Below are 19,793 nucleotides of genomic sequence, written 5' to 3' on the forward strand. Positions count from 1 at the left end.
TAGAGTTTGGCGTCCAACGCGAGTTTACGCACTATTTATTTTCTCTGTTTTACTTGGCAAGTGCTTTGAGTTTGCGAAGGAGCACAAAACCAGTGAAAAACTCTTCAGGTTGAAAATTTGAATATAAAAGATTGCGTACACTGATCAAGTTTTTACCAAACGCCAAAAAATCTAAGCAATCAAAGAACTTATTCTAGTTTTACAAGTGGCGCCCAACATGTGGTTTCGATCACCTACTTTTAGCTACTAGGCTAAAAGAATATTTATCTTTTGTTAGTCCATTATATTTGATGTTGTTTAAGGTCCCAGGATTCGCATTGGGCGCCAATTTTATTGTCATAAACAAAAAATATTACCTGATGAGGAAATAATAATCTTTTCTTTCGAGATATTAAGAAGATATATTAAATCCAAAAAGAGATCAAGTTGCGAATTTCGCTTGGATTTTATACCATATAACCGGAAGTCCGAACGTTCCGAAAAGCCAACATTAAGTCAGGTCATCACTACCTTGTGACTCAAGTCGCATTCAACTTTTGTGAATTATGCTGCCCTATGGTCGTTAGCATTAACCAACGTATTCGTACAAATTGGCAGTGATCCAGTCCGATGCTTCGCGACGTTGGGCGCCATTTGTAATTTTTTTTTTTTCGTTTAAAGACATTATTTTTTTTTAAGTGTTTGTAAAGCTTGGTTTTAGAACTTTGAGACTAACCAACTAGTTTGTGCAATTTGGTGATTGATTCCGTTGGGCGCCATTTTCAACTTTTGCCTAGTCAACACTTATCAATTCTTTTGTTTTTGTATATATTATCGATTTAATTGGCGCCCAATGTGAAGGCTGAATTTAAAGCATTGAGAATAACAAACTGATTTATACAAATTGGTGGTGATCTTGTCTTCCGTTCGGCACCATTTGTTACTTTTTTTTTTTCTTGAACAACTCTATCGTTCAAAAGCACAATTTTTGTTATAGTATGAGGAAATATGTATATAATCAATTTAATTAAATCATTTTAAATAAATTCAAAACTTTTAACTAACTATTATTTCAAAAATTTATTTCAAAAATTTTAACAAAAGTAGTTTTGTTTACTATTTATTTAATTGTTAGTTAATAGAAAGTGATTGTTAATTGTTTCATGTACTTTGAACTTTGATTCTCACATTGGGCGCCACTTTTAATGCTTTATTAAGAAAATAGTGTTTTTTTTTAATAAGAAAATGCTTGCTCTTCGACATTTAAGAACTTAAACGTTTAAAAATTCTATTCACACACAAAAATGCAAATATATTTCGTTTGCAGTTTTAAATGGCGCCCAACGTAGCGACCCCTTAATTAAACCATACTGATAGTTCAATTTGATTGATTTGTAACAAACTATACTTAATATTAGCGAGGCCTTTAGCCCTTAATCTCACATTGGGCGCCACTTTTTAGCTTTATTCTTAAACGAATTTTCAAAATCCTTTAACTAACATCATAATTTTTCAAAAATGCTAATTTATTACAGCTTTTCGAAATCCCCTTTGATTCTTTGACGAAGATAGTAATTTCTCGTAAATATTTAAACTAAGCCTGTCAGAACCGAATGCAAACAAACTCTGGCTTAGTTCAGATGTTATATGGCTTAAATTGCTTCTATTGTTAAATCGTCCAAACAAACTACTATCCAATGACCAGTGGCTTACTTGCTTAGATTTCTATTCAAAAGATACTACCTAAAACCTCAAGTCATGGCTTAAAATAATAAAAAATAATTCCTCTCTACATATCTGCAACTGCAATCAAAATGAATGGTACTCCTTAAAAGTACTTCCCTAATTCACACCATTCAACTATACCTTCACATATAGAAACACTCTCATTCCAGAATAAACATTCCTTTTTTTTCAAATGTGTCCCATTAGCTAGACAAACCTTCCTGCCACTTGTACAACTCAATATCACTTTCAGAATCTCTAAAGCCTAACTAGTTGCTACAAGGAAAGTGCAATATACAACATACACCCACACTCTCGTTTAAACTAGATACCAACCTTTCAAGAACCTTGTCGTCGTTCGTATAGTCATAGTTTCTCTAATGAATTCTCCGGATCATTGAATTTTACGATCAAAATCCCTTTATTCTTCTCTCCCCCACAATTAAGAATAACAAAAAAAAAAAGTTTTTCTTCTTCCAACTACTTTTCCACTTGAAACGAAATCAAAACAAACATCCACATCGTAAATTTAAACTGCCAACTGTTTGCTTATATACCCTATCTCAATATTACCATAGTCATTTGCACATACCTCGGCCAATAGAGGATACCTTTACTCGGTATTCAAAGCATTGGTATTGTAAGGAGCTTATAGTAGAGAGGAGCAAACAAACAAACATCAGCGGCAATCAATTGCCGCGCTAGTTAACAATGTGGAAGTTGATCTAGTATCTCAGCACATTTCAAGACATCCAATCATCATCAAACATTTTCCATCCGCACATTTAGAAAGATACACGGATAGAAAAAGAGTCTAACAGACAGAAAGACAGTCAGTCAGTTAGACAAACCCAAACCAAAACCGAACATCAACTTCGTTATTTTTTATTTGAATTTTATTCATAAGAAAAATAGACCTCTCGTTGTTGGGTATTATTTTTTGATTCAGCTGGTGGTGGCGGCTTATAGCTTAGCTTAGGCTCATTGTTTGTGTGTTTTTTGTTCGATTTTTAGACCATAAAACTCCCTTTATTTTTACTCTAGGATTTGTTATCTATTTATTTATTGTTTTTAGTCAAGACAGCAGCGGCATTTGCAAAATGTTTTGTTTTATTAGCATTTAAATAAAGCAAAAAGAAAAAGGAAGAATAAAAGGGAAACGAGTCTCTTTTCTCTCAGAGTCACAAGAGTGAAAAAAAAGAAGAAACGCTTCACGAATATTCAATATTGTAGGGTCAATGGCTTTCTTTCTGGTAAAAATGCCAAACACGGTTCGTTTGGTTGGTTGCTTTGCTAAGGTTTGTCTTTTCAGCCTGTCTTGTGTTGGTCTTATAAACCAAAAGAAGAGTCCCTTTGCTGTTGCTGCTTCCTTGTAACAATGTCACCCACTCGTCTGATTGCAACATAGGTTTTTAGCTTCCACCTCAAAAAAGTAGTTAGCAGGAGCGTATTCGGCGTTTTAATTGGCGCCCAATGTGAGATTAGATTTATATTATACCATTCAATCAGCAAAAAGTAAAACAAATTAACTCTCAATACCTAAGGTTTCATAAGACAAATAGTCACAAAACTCTGAATTATAAGCCTGCATTGGGCGCCATTTTAAGTATAAAAATCAATATTTTTGCATTTTAAAAGATGTTGAGTTTCTTTGAATGCTTTATGCTTCTAAATAAATCAGAATTCAGAATGTTGTTCACCAAAAAGTACTGTTTTTTGAATATCAAAGTCAAAAGTGGCGCCCAATGTAAGATTTGGAGTGAGAACTCTAGTAAACGCTTCCTAAACATGAAAAAATTGTAAAACATATTGAATTTTAACTTTATCAAGGTTAATTAGGACAATAATATTCTCAAAATTCTTAATTCAGAGTTTGCGTTGGGCGCCAATCTTAAAAGTAAAATTAATAACTCTCAAATACGATTTTTTCCTCTATTTCTGAATTCAATGTCAGCTTCCTTTAAATTAAATATTTAAATTATAAGGAAAATGAAATTTTGATAAGGTTTCATGAGACGAATAACCACAAAGCTCTTAAGTGGTTCGACACGTTGGGCACCATTTATAAAACTACAATACCTAATTTCTTTAACTTTATATTTCTAAAATATTTGATTCTCTAATTAAAATTAGCTGTGTTTCTTTATCATTAACCGTCTCAAATTTGACCTTCACATTGGGCGCCTGTTTTGAATATATTTCAAAATTTGAAAGTGAAAAACTGTCTTTGGTATACATTGTCTAAAATTGCCAGAAAAAAAGAATATTCTTTCCTAAAATTGCACTAATTTTTTGCAAATGACGTATAAAGTGGCGCCCAATGCAAAACTTTGCACTCGAAACCTAAGTAGATACAATTTTTTATACTAAATACTGAGTAATTATATAAAATATGACTTAACGCAAGTGAGTTAGATGGCTCGTAATCGAAAACCTTAACTCAAATAAATATGATAGATCAGTCTACTAATTCTAGACTAAGAACTTTACAGAATTTGGATCCCAAGTTGAGCGCCTTTTGATGGCCTTGAATGGTGCCCAATGCGGAGGTGAGGCCTATTACTCACTAAAATCTACAGAAAGAAAAAAGAAATATTTAAAAACAAAGCTCCGTAAGGCTTTTATAATAGAAGTATGCTAACTGATTTTGAAACTCACGTTGGGCGCCAATTAATATTTTTTTTTCACAGGATGTTGTGAGGACGCTGAAAAATAAATATGTTCTCAAGGAAAGAAATTCTTTTTTTTTAGTTAACATTGTTGTAAATGGCGCCCAATGCTGAACTGAATTGCCTTGAAATATAGGAAAAAACAAGTCATGATCCACTTTAAAAAAATCGCTCAACATATGAAATGAACTTTGAAAAAAAGCATCATTGGGGGCCCGATTTCGGATTGAACCTAAAATTTGTGTTATCATTATTTATTGACATTGAAAAATAGAATAAACCTGGGAAAAACAAAAATTAAAAAAAAAAAATTGATAGTCCCACGTTGGGCGCCACTATAAATTTTTTTCTGTAAGTAGGTACATATTTCTTCTTTGAATATGTAGGTACTCATCGAAGAAGTCCTATGAAGGGCTTTTCGAGATTCCTGATTACAAATGACAATTTATTTGGGCGCCACTTTATACATATATTTCAATAAATAATGCTAGTTCTCAGAGTACTCAAAGTTCCTAAAAACGACAAAGTTATTTCAAAGAATTTCATTCAATAACGCTGAAATGTGTATTTTTAGTAACTTATTTGGCGCCCAATGCGAGATTCAAACTACTATGCAATTGCATTTTTTAAGTCTCGGGCCTCATCTTAATCACAGAAACTTAATACGCTCCTCATCGCGAGCATTCATGTATCACCACGGAAGAAAAAAAAAAAAAACAACAAACCAAACAGCTCTTCTCTCAACCATTTGCTTAGGAGATTTGTATTTTTAAAAAAGGACTGCTCCTTGTTCCGTGATTTTCACAAAAATAATTCAAAGATAGATGCTTAGGTTTTGATAACATGGCATGCTAAATGTGGTGCAGAGTTGAAATAGAGAAAATAAAACTGAGACAAAAAAAAAAAAAATAAAATACTTTTCCGGAACGCAGTGGTTTTGTTTTTCCTTCCGATGCGATGGAAAGGCTTCAAGGTCTGTTTAGTATTTCAGACCCACGACAAACTAACGAAAGAAGAAGATACTACCAAAAAAACAACAACAACAACAACGTTCACCAAGAAGACGAACATTTCGAAAAGGAAAATTCAAACGAAGCACCATGACGAAGTGAAGAGATACCCACAACTTCTCTTCTCTTTTAGCTACGGCAATGGAAAGTGCAATTTTCATTTCATATTCACTCAGCTATAATATGAGTGAGGAGTCTTCTTTCTTGCTGTACAGCGCCATCTCAAGCCAAAGTCGTATTTACAACTCAATGTCACGTAGGAGGCTATAGGATATGATTTTGGAATTTTGAATCTTTTTCGAGATGTGGGATATATTGGATGCTCCTGAAGCTCCTTATACTCGAAGAATCATAGCAACAACGTGCATTGCATGTTGTCCAAGGTCAAGTGATTTGGTTGTAGAAAAAACTCTAAACCTCCTCTAGTTCCAATCTCGTCTCCTTTCAAGTCGAATCGGGGGAGCGCAGAATCTGCATTTTAAACATGGAACATAGATTTTTGATACATGTGATGTATGTGGATGGTTAGAAATTGAGAGTTGTTGTTGTTTTTGTTGGTGCTTTCGTTTGGGTTAGGTTAGGTTATATTATTTTTTTGTACACGTGCGTGGGATTTGTAAAGTGCGCGATTTGAATCTCAAGTTGAATCTTTGTAAGACTTCACGCATCGCAGCTCCAAAGCCGTAGCAAATGCTAATCTGTTGATTGATTCTTGTGTGTGGGGCTTGGTTACATTGGCCCGACACATCAGAAAGAAGAAAATGTTGTCTTAAAAATGTTCTAAAGAAATTTTATGTATTCTTTTCAACAACAACAACAAAATAGAAACATGGAATGTTCATATATCAAGTAGTCCCGCTGTTTTGGGTTATAGTTTGAAGCAGCAAGGATTTAAGTTGAAGCTAAAAGTTATGCCCAATCAAATGTAATTACTCTTGTATTCGTAGAGAAATGAGCCAACAAAATTGACTTGCACCATGTTGGTTATGGTTTGGGGTCAAGCCAACACACACTCTGCACAAATACCTTACAGTAATGACATTAATTTTTTGGTTTGAAATTATGCTAAGGAATTTTTGTTGTTGTTTGAAAGGAGAGAAACTTACTCAAAGGAGTAGAAATAAGATTGAATTGGGTTTTTGTTATGTTACTTTTGAAGATAGGTTTGAAGATTAATTTTGTAAGTAGGCTGTTTTGTTACATTGGTCACTACTTTATGCTATCCATGATGAGGTAAAATGGTCATGTGGATTATTTCCGTATCTTATGTGAAATTGTGTTGGCGGAAATGCGTTTTTACTTCCTTAAACCTTGTACTAAAAGTTGCAACTTATTTATGCGAAAAGTCTTATAATTTTTTTTTTTGTGGTTAGGTAAAAAAAACTGTCACTAACTTGGTTATTCGGAACTTGCAGAGAGATTGAGTACAAAACTTTGAAAGTCACCAAGTTCACGAAATTCGGCAATCCCTACGTTTTTACAAAATCTTGCTAGGCTATTTTTAGTTTCTTTAACTTTATTGTATATAATGCACAAAATCGTGGAAAAATCAAAATTGTTAAAACCGTCGATTTTAAAAAAGTGCGGCTATCATTTCCTATCTATAAAATATTGATATTAAGTTTTTTTTTTGACAAAAAGAGTTAAAAACGGAAACAAAACCAAAATCGTAAAAATACGCCCATGTTAAAAAAAAGTCAGCTAAAATATCTATAGTTTTTTGTTATTTTTCATAAAACACCGAAACGCCAACAACAAAAATCTATAAACAGTTCCAAAATCGTAAATAAGAACATTTTCAAGAACTGTACGGTGGTTGTTCCGTTTAAACAAATCTACGTGCGCCATTTTTTTTAATTTACTGTATCAAAATAAAAACTGTCAATAACACTGTCAAATTTTGACTTGTAAAATTTTTGGAACACTAACAGAATCGTATGAAAATAAAAATATAGTTATACTAGCTTCGTTTCTACAAAATACCGAGTTATCCTCTTTGTAGTACTAACAAAAACCGCAAAATGTGTCAAAAACGGTAAAGAAAATAAATCCTTTAAATCTATGGACTACTGCCAAAACCGTTAATGGTTTTTTGTATTTGCTGTAAAAAAAAACTACAGCTTAATGAGTCAGAAATGCCAAACTAACTTATAATATCTTTGTCATAGAGTACCCTGCTTTGAGTTTTTTTGCGGCATATTTTTGTAGATAAATTCTGTTGGCGTTAGTTTTTACTTTTTTTTTTGAGTATATTTTAACGGTAAATTATTTTAACTCTGTTTCAATCTATTCAATATAATTTCAAAAGTAGGTACCACACTTTAATTGCCAGAGGAAGTTTTTTTTGAGGAAATTTTTTGTTTCGATTATAATTTCTCAAAAACGGTTGAATATATCTTAATTAAGGGGGGAAATCCGTCCGGAATTTATATTTTTGCATTATTTTTTTTTTGCGTAATAAATTTATTTATCAACCGAAGAAATTTTTTTCAGTGGTCTTAGCCTTAAATGAAGCCTCAAAAGTGCCTAGATAGTCCCGAAACCAATGCGCTCCGAACCTACCATAGTACGAAAACGAAAACTTTAAACGCATTTTTTTCGAAACTAGTTTTTTTCCGCGCCGTGCAATATAACTCAAAAACTAATGAAGCTATCGACTTGAAATTTGAAGCAAATTACTCCTTAAATCATTGGCCACAACATGAACCTAAAAGTTGAATAAAATTTGTACAGTAAATATTTTTTTTAACTACTTCTTTGTAAAAAAAAAAACATGTTTTTTCGTTTTTTTGATTTCTAATTTTTATTTTTCATTTAAAAAAAATAAATTTAGGTTCATGCAATGCGTACTAATATCATCTAACGGAAAAAAATTTCCTTTTTGATTTAAGATGATTTCCTGGACCTGTACATTGCACGACGCAAACTAGAGGCGCCAACTTTGAAAGGCTCCAGAGCCGCCATTTTGTTATTTTTTTCATTTCAAAAAAATTTTTTTCAATTCTTGATAATGTCAGTAATATCTTGTCTTTTTCCAAATTTCAATAAGTGCTTTCAGTTTATCATAAAAAAATAGTGAAAAAGGTGTCGTCCTGAGGGATTTCCCCCCTTAACAAATGTTAGTTTTTTAAGCAAAAGTTTTTATTTTTTCGAAAATCGTTATCAACACACATAGGAGTATTGTCATCAAAAACCTGGCCATAATTATTTTTCGTGGTTTTGGTATTATTTCTGTTTAAAATGAGTATTCCTACAAGAAAATACAATATAAACATAGTTTTTGTTATTTTTATTTTTTTACCAAAAACTAAAAAAATTGATTAATGGCCTGTACTCCGCCTGTCGACATTATTTTTCTCAAAACTTTTGCCTCATCCCTAATACGCAATTCTCAGTTTCTTTTCTCTCTTCCCCAACCTTAATTAAGATCACCCAAAATAAAATACACTAATAACATCAGTGAATTTAATTTAAAAATAAAAAACGTTGCATAAAGTAAGGAGTATTTTCTATCAGAAAGTGAAAAACTAATTGACCCTCGATTCTCTAAAGAGCACCTAAGAGCACCCAATTTTTGTTGCATTGTGTTAAAGAATATATAAACTAACTCATAAGTTTCAATTCATCGCAGAATAACGGGGTATACTAAAACAAAATCATTTAAGTTCAAATAATAACTTACCAAAAATATCAAGTTTTTAGATACTAGTTCTAAGCCCGAATTAAAATAGAAAAAACCATCTAACATTTTCAAAACTTTATTAATACCGTTAATAAATAACTGAAGAAGAATTCTCCATTTAAATTTTTTTAGATTTCTATCACAACACTTCGATATCGCATATAGAATAACACTAACCAAAATACTTCGAATTCAAATAAAAATGAGGTAGATGTAACAGTTAACTTTGAACTCATTTTTTAACAAGACACGATCGAAAAACAAAAAAATGAGGGCAGCATATTGACACAGGTATTTTGCACCCACTTTGCCAAAATTTTTGGTGTCAATTTTGATTTTCAGAAAATCGACTTATGACCAGGTTTTTACTGCAAATACTCCTATGTGCAACGGTACTTGCCAAAGAACCGTTTTTTTTTATATTTCTGAATTTCTCCCAAACGACTATATTTCAATTTCAACATAGGTACATACATAGCTTTAATTTAAATCAAAATTAAAATTTTGAAAAAAAATATTTTTTTAATAAAAAATCACAGTTTCGAAAACGGTGTTTTGTGTTTTCTTCAAATTTTTGTCTTAGACGTAGTTTATGTTCAGTTAAAATATACATTTTTGAAGAATATAGTGACCCTTTTTTTTATGTTTAAAATACGGTGACAAAGTAGAATTTCCCTTTTATGCCTCTATTTTTAAATTGTATGTATTTAATATGCAATTGAAAAAAAAAAATTAAAAACTTAAAAATATATAATTGACGAAATATGTTTTGCTAAATTCCTATTCGTGCAAATGTTGCGTTTTTCATAAAAAAAAACCATTGGATTAATGATTTTGACAACGACAAATGTAATGGACAGGGACAATATCATTAAGACATTACCATAAATAAAAAGTTTCAATTTTTGAAAAAAGAAAAAAAATTACATACATGTAAATTACATAGTTTAAGAAAAATCATGAAAAATTCACTTTGATGAGGTTGTAGCTGGAGGTCTTTGTATATAGGAATTCATTATTATTATTTTTTTTTTACACAAATTATCCCTATCTTTTTAATTTTATCTGTTTAAAAAAAGTTCTGTAATGCTAACTAATTATAGCTTTTAGATACTTAAAATATTTCAATGTTATCGCCCTTATCTTGAGCTTAAGGTTAACCAAAGGTACAAAAAAAAAACAAGATTAATTGAAAATAAAGGTTTTCCCTTTTATATATCCCAAGGTGATGGTTAATGTCAATACAAAAAAAAACAAACCTCATCCAGGAGAAGATCCTTTGTAGGGTTTTGCCTTTTTTGCTTTTAACCTTTAAAGAGCTCTAGGCAATCTTAACATGAAGACTCATTTCAAATTGATGGGTTTTTAATGCGATAATTGACATAATCATGTCCTTCTTTACACAGAAAAACAGAGATATAGGAACTATGCTGTATTAAACTTAACCTTTAATTTAATTTATAGGGTTAATGGCTTAGAAAATTGTATACTTGAACATCAAGAATGTTAGTTATTTGTGCAATTAGGGTGCATTATAAGGTTAGAAAAGGTTAAATTTTATTTGTTATAGTTTATTTATTTTGATTAATCGTAGTAATTTTTTAAAATGTTATAGATACTTGCACAAGTGGCAACTGTGAGAAGTTCAGGGTAAAATTCAATCAAAAGTTGAAGTTTCTGGTCTATTTTATATTTTTGTGGAGAAAATCAGTCAGTTTTCTTAAAAAAAAGTCCAAAAACTTTAAGTACACTTTTGTCAAATTTTTTTTTTTACCTTTCTTACATAACTTTCAATGACATCACTCAGATAGTAAAAAGTGAGAAACTGAATATTCAAAGCTATATCTTCTGACACCAATTAGTGCTGCTAAGAATATTGCAAGTTCTTAAATTTCCATCTCAAGAAATTTATCTACCCATCAAAACTCTTAGCCCTTCCGCATGCATACATGTTTTCATATAAAAAATCCGTAGATAAAATACAATGTCAACATGCAATTCCCTTTTTTTTTTTTTTGCTGTTGCTGCTATTGCACCTAAGTCAAAAAATTTCACGCTCGACAGATGAACTATGTGCACGGAAGAGAGTATAACATCTGTCATGCCCCTTGAACACACTGAAATGTCCGAGGTCAAAAAACTCACTTTTTATCATCACTTTAAGACCAGCAAACAGTCAAGAATACATAACATCATCGTCATTATCACCAACCAAAGCATTCTGTGCCTTCAGTCTCAAGACCTCGCTCTGAGTGATGTTAAAAAAAGCAAGTGAAAATAAAATTGTCATTGACGACATTTTCCACGGGCATAACACATCACTTTGGAACTTAAGAAACAAAAATAAAAAAATTGAAGGAACAAAAAAAAGATACTTGCAACACGACACAATACAGGTATTACGCAACATTCCCATCACAAAAGCCTCTAGTACAACACCCTTTTTCCTTCTATACACCATAAAGTACCTGTGCTATAAAGAATCTTTACCATATGGTGATGTCCAAAGACCTGCCACTGCCATTACCATTGCCATCAGTTGTTGCATGTTATTTTCCATAAAGACTAAAAGCGATGTTGTTGCTATTTTATCCATAATCCTCATCAACGTTCATCACCTTGACTCACATGTGTGTGCCATTTAATCCCCAACTCTCCTGCGGTGGGTTTTGTGTCGTCTTTTTTTTTTTTTGTTCAGATGGGTGCTTTGCTTAAGCTGGAGGGGTGCACCATCTGTGGTGGATTGGTAATTGCACATGAAATCCATAGAGCACTCCAACTCCACTCCACACACCACAAAAAAAAAAAAGAAGACTAGTTTGTAACAAAATAAGTCTTCCCTTCTGGTCCCTGAACTGAAACCCAACGAAGCGTTGTATAGTCTTCGGCACAGTGTCATCATAACTCATTGCAGACATAAATCTCTCGTATTACTAGCTGGGTGTTGAAGACGCAAAAGAAACGAACAACAAGTACTTTAGTTAAGAAGGTGCCTTACTGGTCATGATGATGGTGTCCCACAAGGATCCACACATGGACCGACAAAAGAATTTTAACCGACTATATACTCTGTGGTATGCCCAATAAGGGATATAATTTTAAACTCCCAATTTGGATTATGGATCATCAGAAAGATGTAATTAGAAATGAGAACAAATGGTATTAGAGACAAGGTGGTATTTGGTTTGGATAAACGTGTTTTGTAGGAGAGAGATGGATTATCCTGGGATGTGGTTAGGAATTTTTGGTATTTGCTTCCGGGATATAGGAGATCTATTTAGGGCAAATGGAATCATTTTTTTTTGTTTTATTGTAGGACTAATGAACACTTAACTGTCATAGATGAAAAACGAAGGAATTCATTAAACTACCATAACTTTACTAGTTCTCCAAAACGGTTTATTTAAACTGATGTGAAAAGAACATGTTTTTTTTTATATAAATTAAAAACAGCTTTTTCCCTATTTCTGATTCTATCAAAGAATTTATGACTTAACGTTAAATTTGATGCGACGCACAGTGGGCCCATATGGCCTTAGGCGTCTCAAAAATCTGTAACTTTGTTGTCTTTTGTGATAATTGCGTCAAATTTGGAATATATTAACTTTGATATTATAACGAATCATTCAATTTACTTTTTTTGAAAATTCAAATTGTTTTTAAGCTTTTAAAAACTAGTCAAATTTCAAAAAGTGCGATTTTCGCTTGATTTTGTGTTTAAAAATATCTGTAACTTTTTTGTCTCCTGAAATAATTAAACCAAATTTGGAACACATAATCTTTAATATATATCAGAAATCATTTAGCAAAGTTTCATTTAAATGCAAATTATTTTTGAGCTTTGAAAAGCTAGGCAAAGTTCAAAAAGTACAATTTTGGCTCGACTATGGCGTTCAAAAATCTGTAACTTTTTCGAGTCTGGAAATAATTAACTCAAATTAGGAATATATATAACCTGAAATGTTTAATAAATTATTTAACACACTGTTTTTTAGCTAATATTTTTTTTTTTTTTGGGAAAAGAGAAAAACACAAAAAAAAAAACTGGTTGTCAATTTTTCGAAAATCCTTCTTAATTAAATACTTTAAACGGCTCTTTTGAAAATCTTCGCGTAAAATCAAAATCAGTAAATAAAATCTCTATGTAACTTTTTCCAAATATGACATTTTTTTTCAAATTACAATATTAAATTTTAACATTTTTCTGCTATCTTTGTTTTTTTCTATAAATACAATGACAGCATTGTTCAAAGTAAAAATATATTCAATTTCGGGTGCATAGGTATACTTAGTCTAAGAGCCCACAGCAAATTTTGGGAGTGGAGGTATAACCAAAATGTGAGTATGCAGTTTTATAGCCTTATGCGTTCTTATAACGAATTCAAAAAATCTGGCAGCTTTAAATCGCGGCTTTATATGGTTTCCGAGGGGTTATATATTGCGAGTTTTCCAATTAATGTGAGTAGGCTTAATTAACACAAAATCACATTCTGAATATAATTACTGATGCTCTGTCATTTCTCCAAAGCCTGAAGACATCAATCTTGACAGTGCGAACAATAGAACTCATGATATGTATTCAAACAGGTCAGAATGCAACAAAATACGTTTTTTTGTACTGTGTCTTTCGACAGATATATCGTTCTCTATCAAAGAAAAGCAGATATCTTTTGGTACATAAACCAAAGAAAAAAATTATGTAGAAAAGTAGACAGCGGAAACATGTAAAACTCAATTCGCAATTCAAAAACAGCAAATAAAAGCTTATTGTGTGAAAAAAAATAATATTAATTAAAAATTTATTTTTTTTTAAATTTATATTTTCAGCAATATAGATAGTAGTTAAAATAAGCTTATCAACGACATACAACATAATTTATTCAAATATAGTTTTCAAAACGTATCTTGAAGATTTTCTTTATTTTGTTACTCAAACAAAGTATTTTCAAGTGGAGACTTCAGATACAATTTTGTAATAGAGGAACTCATTTTAAAAACCAATTGAAAATTGAAAAATTATTTTGTCAGATTTTTCTTTTTTCAAAATATTTTTTGTTTTTATTTGTTTTTATTTTTCTCAAAAACTAGAAGACATAGAAACATATAGTTTTCACTGTTCGATAAGGAATTAATTGAGGCAGTTTTCTGTGTAAGTAATTTATTTACTAAAATTCACAGTCTCGACAAAAATAGTATAAAATGAGTTTAAAAATAATTAGTTTCTCCTATTTTTAACTTTGAAATCGATTATTTCAAAAACTATTGGTAATATTATATTGATTTAAAAATTAGAATCAAATGCATAATTTTGCCTTTTGGAAATGGTATCATTTATTACTGTAAGTGTTGCCGTTGTTTTTTAATAATTTTTTTTTTATTTTGATAATTTTTTTTTTAGAAAAATGCCCCTCCCACCTAAACGGGGGGAGATAGACCCCCCTCCCAGAGAAAAAAATGTTTGTATTGAGCTCCTCTACAAAAACCCTTCATCAAATCCTGGCGCCCAAGTTATCCTACTACGTGCCGAAACAACATTTTTGTTCTATACCTGTATCTGGGTTGAAATCGAAAAATTTTTTTTTCTAAGCCAATTTTTAAGTGATTTTCAAAAAAAATACCTCGATTGATTGGGAAATAGATACAGTGATGGAAAAAATAATAGAAACAATAATTTACACTAAATGAAAACTTAAATAACTCCTCTAATGTTAGGTTTTGAACGAAGAAATTTATATATTTATAAGCTCTTTAATAGTGCAACAAAATGGTGTAATAGTTATATGCTAACAGCTTTTGGTTTACTTTTGCAAAAACAAAATGTTTAAAAATTGGAATTTCCACTGGAAAAAATAATAGAAACAAGTGATTTATACTTTGATTTTAAGAAATATTTCTATTTTGTTTAATTCAAAATAGGCCATAATTATAACTTTTTTAAGATTTGTATTGTGGTTAAAATAACCAATAGCCAAATTTTCAATTTAAATTGCAAAAATAGGCCGCGGATTACATTCTTTTGTTGTCGTCTGCGAAGTTGTAAAAAAATAAAAAATGAAGGCATAACAATGAATGAAATAGAGCAGGTAAAAGACTGCTCCAAGAGAACAGTCTTTACAGCCTTATATTTGTGCCCAAAAGCGGAAACTAGAGGTTAATGCAAAAAAAATCTTTACGTTTTTACAAATTTTTAATTCTTATTTCCTAAAAATATCCATTTTCTTCATTAATTAATATAAAAAAAGTGTAAAATGCACTTGTTACATGTCAGACAATTCGATTGAATGAAACCATCTTTCAAAGAAATCGACGAAAGGTACCATTCCTAAGCAAACAAAAAAAAAAACACTAACAACCACTTAGTTTTTACAAAAAAAAAAAAAAACACCTTGATCGTTTTGACTGGATGGTCTTATGGTCCAATAAAACCAAGGTGAACTTGTTTTGATTGGACGGAAGATTTTATGAAGTCCAAAGAACACAGAATTCAATCTTAAGTACTTTAATAAGACAGTTAAACACGGTAGAGATTTTCTAATGTTCTGCGGATGCTTTTCTTCATCTGGAGTTTGGCCAATCTTTTGAATAAAAGAAAAAATGTTTGCTATCCATTACGTCCCAATTCCGGACGATGTAATATTGCCATTCTCCGATGAGGACATGCCAATTTTATGGGAGTTTCTGCAGTACAATGACCTCAAGCACTCCTCAAAACTGGGAACAAAATGGTTTCGTAACAAAAAACTTATTGTTATGGAGTGGCCATCCTCAGTCACCTGACCTTTACCCTATGGAACACCTATGGAGAGTTCTTAAGCGAAGGATAAATGACACTAGGTCTAACAACAAGCAAGAACTGTAGACAAACATAAAAAATGCATTACACTCTATCACTGTGCGAAATTGGTGGTTTATATGGGAAGAAGTTGTGAGAGGGTTTAAAGAGGAAAGGTACAACAACAAAGTATTAAAAGAATTGATAGCAATTTTTATAGAAAAGCATTCTTTTTTTACCAAAAAGTATAAAAACTCAACTTTGTTTCTATTATTTTTTCCAGCTCAAATGCGCTGATAATTTTAGCTTTGAGTTTTTCCATGGTTTTAATAGTTTCGAAAAAGAAGATTTAAAGCTGTATTTTTATATTATGTTTTGTTAAGTAATTGCACATAATTCAATTTTAACTTTCCATGTAAATATCCATAACAAAATTCAAAAACATGTTACAGAGCACCTTGTTTCTATTATTTTTTCCACCACTGTATAGTTTTAGAATATATTTTTTAAATAGCATGTTGTTTTGAAAACATATACTTTAAATTGATGCCGAAGTTGGGCAAATGACAAAAAAAATTGAATTTTTGAACTTTGACATCTTATAAATTCTAAGTGGTTTAACCGAGTTACATGTTTTATACATTGTTAAAAAGGTATATTTATCTTCTATCAGAAATTTATCTTCTATCAGAAATCGAAAATGGGTAAAAAAATTGTCGAAGCTAGAATTTTTTCAATGGGTTAAGGTCCAAAAAACCGTTTTTTGCCCGTAACTCCAGATTTTGGGGGTGTTAGGGGATTTTCAAATACCGTTTCGTATTCAGTGCGACTAGCTCTACAAAACCTGATAGGTCTCCGCCCCGCGTATATTTTAAAACCTCATTTTTTGTAACACCGTGTTATTATCTACAGTATATATTTTACGAAAATAAAAATAAAATCTAATGCGTTTGAAATAAATACAGGGTGTCACATAATATAATAAGGAAAATTAAGGTGGTGTTTCTTGGGCTCACACTATAATTTTTAAAAGCTGTTTATTTTTTCTTGTCCAAACCATGAAGATCATTGAACGGATTTTGAATTGGTCGATTGCGAAAAATAATACGAATATCTGATGATTCTTAAACATTTCCATATCGTGGTAGTTGATTTTAAAAGGATATTCGATAGACAGTTAATAAATTAGACAGAAATTAAATTAGTTATGCAAACATGTGAATTTAGTACCAAAAAGTGTTTTTATTAAAAAAAAAAAGTTACGTATACACCACAGTGACCCATTCCAACATCCGAAAATGTTGTAAAAAAAGGAAGTATTAGAAAATTTTGGTAAGCTGTAAGATTACGTAAACATATCCAATTCCAATTTCTCATCTACGTAGGTATATATTTTCCAAAACCGCATCAAAGTTGACAATGTAGCTTAAAACAGATACAGGCAAACTGAAAGGTAGAGTACAATAGGTGAATTTGATTTGCATAGATGTAAATTTCGATACACCGAAAGTCATTCACAAGTTTAGCATAAAACTCGTCAACCTTTGCTAATGTCCAATAAACCTTGAGTAGAAGTTCAAAGCCAATTAAAAAAAAATTGGGCCAAATTTTCTACTCAATATTTTATTTTAATCAAAAATCTGTTAAATTTAGACAAAAATCGCAATTACCCAATGTTTGTATATTTTTTAACTCCGTAGCATGAATTCAAGTCTAAAACCAGCCACACAAAAAATCCTATACACTTTCACTCAAAAGAAAGCAAGAAGATACCTAATACAAAAACAGTTTTTTTCAATAAATTCTTTTTCTCATGCATTTATCACTTTTCTGTAAGCGTATTTCCTTATAGCCTCATCGTTGGCGGTCACTTTTTATCTACATATAAACACTAACACGGATAAGCAATAACGTTTTGTTGAAAAAAATTACCCATAAATATTTCCTTCAAATGTTGTAGGTATGCTCGTAAAATGGTCAAAGTTTTCACTTTAAATTCGATTAAGGTCTGAACCGTGATCTCGCTCATTTTTCATTATACTAAAAACCATTGCATTCCATCTAATACCAACTATGGCCTGCAGAAATTTCAATTTCATATTAGAAAAAAAAATGTATACAATATTTTACTTGTAATGAACTATTCTTAAAGCGGTCTTCTGTCTACCTCTGCCCCCTCAAAAACTCCTCCCACTTGATGAATCTATTTTCCTCGCACTCAAAACTAATTTGATAAACGGTACAAAAAAAACAAAAACAACAAAAAACTTTCACCTAAAACTACTCATTGTTAGAAATTGCTTCAACCTGTGATGTGAAACACCAGCACAGCTTTTAAGTCGTTGTTGACCTCTGGTCCATTTAGAATGCATCCAAGAATTGATCAACAAAAAAAAGTACCCACAAACTTCGTCAAACAATCTTTGCAATTCTTTGCCATACATCATCATTTATATACCAACCAACCAACGAGTTGACCGCATTGAAGGCGGCCAAATAAGTTTGAAATCCATCCTCACAATTATCGTAAAGACCGTCATTGAGTGAGCGTTATGGTATATACCTTAAACCATTTTGGCTTCACTCTCCCATCATAATAATCAACTTTTGTAAAATCTAAACTTCGTCATCATCATCATCATGGTCGTCGCCATAAAACGTCATTTCTTCCTTTCCGCATTCATCATTGCAGTCTTGACTTGGAATCTCTTGAGTCGAAAAAGAGGGACTTTTGTAAGAAAGACCAGACGCTCATCAACTTTTATGTTTCCATCGTGACTAAATTAAGTTTTGTTTTTGTATTTTTTCGAAATCAAAAACGAACGAAAAAAAAGTTGAAAAAGTATCTTAAAAGTGCATAATCATCATCAGCTCAAGCGCTCATCATCATCATCAAGAGTATGGATGAATCGTTGGTTGCTTTGGATGAAGATGGTCTCTCTCAGATTACACGCTCATATCACTCTCGAGCACATGAAGCTGAAGCTGAAACTTTTTTTGTTTTTTTGTGAAGAGTATCATGTGCAAGCACCTTTCGAACCAAAAACCATTCAATTATCGCATCAGGGCCACTCAACCTATATTTGCACTTCGTGAAAAGCGAAATTAGGATAAAACAGACCCGTTTCACTTGTGGCTATAAGTTTTTTTTTTTATGAAATGTGGGAAAGTGAAGACCGTCTGCTAACCCACCTACAAATATATGGTGGGAGGATAAAATTTAGTTTAAATTGCCTGACTTGTTTGACCAAGAGAACTTGACATGAGTCTTGAAGGTTTCAAGAGGCATTTAAAAACCAATTAAATTGTTATAAGAAAAACAACAAAAGGAAACCAAAACATTTATTTGAGTTTTGATTAATTAAAGATGAGAAAAGGAGGCGTTATATGTAGGCCTTACTCTTTTGAGGGATTTATAGAAAAGATTGTAAGATAGATAAACTTACACACGGTGATGCTGTGTTTCATAAAATTGCCGTAGGGTTAATCTTAATCATTGGCTATTACTTACTTTGTAGTTATTATTGTTTTTTTTTTTTCAAGTTGGGGAAAGTGTTTTTTTACGAACCTGGAAGAGAAATAAAACAGAATTAATTATAAGGAAATTAATAGGATTTTTAATAGATATTGATTTGTTTTGGTTTAAAAAATAATATCTGCGTCTTGAATTCGGCAATCAGACTCTTGATAAACTTGAACCATATTTTTATCGAAAAGTTCTCTTTAGTGAAGAGTTTTACTTTTAATTTTAATAAAGTATTATGAGTAATTTAAGTTAATACATATTTGAAATTATCAAGACAATTTTTGTCGAAAGGGTTAGTTCCACAGAATTTCCACGCGTAGTTAATGTTTTTGTGAAACTTTAACAGATTTACGCCATTAAGGCTAGGCGCACACATGCGATTTTCAGTCGTTGCTACTAAAAAATCGCAGTCGCAACATTAAATTACCGT

The 19,793-nt window shown here is 31.4% G+C and overlaps 1 protein-coding gene across 5 annotated transcripts in view; it reads left to right on the top strand.

The window, feature by feature from the left end:
• The window catches only part of LOC129914040 (autophagy-related protein 16), a 251,766-nt gene that overhangs the window by 91,503 nt on the left and 140,470 nt on the right, over positions 1-19,793 (top strand). The window lies entirely within an intron of this gene.

Source organism: Episyrphus balteatus, chromosome 3, assembly GCF_945859705.1.
Source record: "Episyrphus balteatus chromosome 3, idEpiBalt1.1, whole genome shotgun sequence".
In the NCBI taxonomy this organism is placed as follows: domain Eukaryota; kingdom Metazoa; phylum Arthropoda; class Insecta; order Diptera; family Syrphidae; genus Episyrphus; species Episyrphus balteatus.